Source organism: Clytia hemisphaerica, unplaced genomic scaffold (assembly GCF_902728285.1).
Source record: "Clytia hemisphaerica strain Z4C2 unplaced genomic scaffold, Clytia hemisphaerica genome assembly, whole genome shotgun sequence".
Classification (NCBI taxonomy): Eukaryota; Metazoa; Cnidaria; class Hydrozoa; order Leptothecata; family Clytiidae; genus Clytia; species Clytia hemisphaerica.
The window spans coordinates 13,235-16,531 of NW_027103622.1; the positions used below are offsets into that span (position 1 = coordinate 13,235).

General features: G+C 35.4%; 1 long non-coding RNA gene across 1 annotated transcript; it reads left to right on the top strand.

The window, feature by feature from the left end:
- The first annotated feature begins 293 nt into the window (after window positions 1-293).
- Window positions 294-2,939, top strand: LOC136802453 (uncharacterized). The gene is made up of 3 exons (XR_010846005.1): window positions 294-384; window positions 630-732; window positions 848-2,939. It is a non-coding gene; the product is annotated as an uncharacterized lncRNA (long non-coding RNA).
- The last annotated feature ends 358 nt before the right edge of the window (window positions 2,940-3,297 follow it).

Below are 3,297 nucleotides of genomic sequence, written 5' to 3' on the forward strand. Positions count from 1 at the left end.
GTTGGCGATAAATGGATTCGCAAAAAAAATTTTCCGTACACGGTTTGAATTATTATAGATGGTCCGAATTATCTTAATCTTTATCATTTTCCTGCGAGGCAGCCGATAGCGGTCCGAATTATCTTTGATGGTCAGAATTATCATTGATCGTTCGCATTATCTTTGATAGTCTGAATTATCATTGATGGTCCGAATTATCATTTTCGATTGCCGTAATATTCAAAAGATGCGTCAGCATTAAAATATGAATAAAAATAAACAAAGATTGCAGACTTGCATCGACAAGATTCTTCAGTGCACCAGTTTTTTCGAGAAAAGTCGTGATGTCTGATACTAATATTGAATCAGAGTGGGAATCATCAGAGACTGAAGAGGAAAGTGAAGGTAATTTATATGCTTCATCAAACTTAATACAATTTTTTGTTTAATATATGTTAACAACAACAGTATGAAGTAATAAGACTTTGTCATTGATTTCATTCGTTTCATTTACTTTCCAATTAAAAAATAAAAAACGTTCTAATTATTTCTCATCAATCGAACGTTTTTGTTTTTTTGTGCATGAAGGGTCTCACTCGTATGATATTTTGTCTGACATAAATCTTTTTTTTAATTTTCAAATTACTTAGAGTCACAATCTGAAACTGAAGAACATCCAGAAAATCAGCAGCAATCCATGAGAAAGATAAATGGCTACCCCATGGCTACACATTGTTTTACAAGCATTACAGTGTACGTACAAATCTTAAGCGTGATAACCTAAATATATACAAAGCTTTCATTACTGCAAAACGAACTAAAACTATCACTTAATCTTATACTATTGTTTTATCTTTTTCTGTTTCAGGAATCGCTTGTTAATCGTTCGGTAGGAGAAAAAACCAAGGCACCTTCATTATCAAATTTCAGTAAACGTGTTGGGACGGCTTGGAGGAAGTTAGAACCCCAGATAAAAAAGGTATTTCTATGAAATTTATTGGTAAACCAAATTTAAATTCAACCAATAAAACTAGCGAACGATTAAAAATAAACATAAGACTGTAAGATTTAACATAGTAGAAAAGTCAGAGCTAAAGATTTATACTATTTTGGTGAATTGCACCAAATCTATACCGTCTTCCGTCCGTCACACTTTTTCCTCTAGGGCTAAGTACAAAAGTGAAACCATCAATTGGTTTGTATTTTCTAAAAGAATACTGGTAATTTAAGAGGTTAAGTTTTAGTTTAACTTTTATTTTGTTACGACGCCACGCCCTTTAGCGTATCTAGCTAGAGTGGCTTTGGTAGGCCGCCCGCCCATAGTACGCCCCCGTCGCATTTGCTCCTTTCGGTAGAATCTATAGGTGGTTTAGAGCTATGACTTGAACACTGATCTTCCATTCGCAAAGAAGCTCATCTTACAGTGAAGACAGAGAAAATTATTTTTTTGTTGTTGTTGAATCTTCCAATATCTCTCAAGGCAGGTCCATAACTATCAGTGTTACTAAACGTAAAGAGATTAAGAGTATGCACATTCATGGATATAAATGTAGTACAATTTTCGTAGCACACAAAACGAAAGGAAACTTTTTTTTTGGAAAAACTGTATGAAACAAACCATCAAGATATTATCAAGTATGTAACAATATCTGCAACTAAATTTGGCAAAGGAGATGGGCGGTGATGAGATGTTGGGCCGAGGTGATTGTCGCTGGTTTTTGGAGATGATGGCCAAGGGGATTGTCGTTGGTATTGGGAGATGTTGGCCAAGGTGATTGTCGCTGGTATTGGGAGATGTTGGCCAAGGGGATTGTCGTTAGTATTGGGAGATGTTGGCCAAGGTGATTCTCGCTGGTCGATTGGAGGATTGGGACCATTGGGGAGGCTGACATAGCTTTATATTGTCCCAGGTTATCATTTTATTTACATACTTTAAGAGAATGCTAAAGTTCAGTTGCTTGGAACAAGGTGGAACAAGAAGAAGCCATATGGATAAAAAACTTTCAATATGATTGGTATGAACTCTACAAGATGTTTGATTGTTTGATATTTAACATATTTTATTTGGAATTAGGTTTTACCTAATTTTGGGTGTTAGGTAAGGGGCTCACAAAAATGGGAACAATTTCATCATATTTCTGGCCAAACCAAAACAAAAAATACTACACCATTAAAACATAATTTTTTCTCTACGAAACGTAACGTAACATTGATTATTTGAAAATTCTTTCTTTTTCTCCTTTAGCTTTTAAAATTTCTTTCAAACAAAAGGCCTATTTAAGGCCTGTTTCCATCGATCGCGCGAGCGTGCACGGTAGGGCAAAATTTCCTAAAATAGCACATTGACGTCACGAATTAAACTTTCTTGTACACAATCTCCTTGACACATGCTATCAATTCTTCAGTGTCAGAGATCTTTTCGTTGAAAATGGTTTTCCAATCTTCAAATACATCTGGAGACGAAGCTGCCATGTTTGTTTGTAATTTTAATGCTGACGCATCTTCTGAATATTACGGCAATCGAAAATGATAATTCGGACCATCAATGACAATTCAGACTATCAAAGATAATGCGAACGATCAATGATAATTCTGACCATCAAAGATAATTCGGACCGCTATCGGCCGGGAAAATGATAAAGTTTAAGATAATTCGGACCATCTATGATAATTCAAACCGTGTACGGAAAAAAATTTGCAGCGCGTTCACTGACGAAACCAATTTGTCAGTTTGGTTTTGTTGCGCTTCAAGCTTTTTGGAGAGCTCTCCTTTTAGGTCATTGATGATGTCAGTACAATCAATCGGTACCAGTGGTTGGGTGGTCTTCCCTCCTTCTTGATGTATCATCATTGTCGATAATCTTTCTGGATCGGTGTTGTTAAACAATGGAGAATTCAATGAATCGAGAAATGGATTCTGATTAGAATTCATCTTTATTCACACACACTCACACACATACAATATATAAAAAATTAAAAAATTACGACCTTTTAAATAGGTAAGCTTAAATTTGAAATCTTTATTCTTTTCATTTATTTTTTCGCTTATCTTCGTGTATACTCATTCACGCATGGAAACGAAATAGGACATTTTCATGGACTCGGATCTCATTTTAATAACTTGGATCACAGGCTAATTATTATTTTTGACTGGGTGCTTGAATAAGTACCTATTTCATAATTATCTTTCAAAATGCACGGCAAAGTTTCTTTTGCTTGCAATGGGTTGCCCAAGCTATTCAAGCGCGCAGCGTGTCAAGTAGAATTATGGGGTCTAAATATAGGCAAGCGATGATTGAAACAATCTCTCTTTCGTAC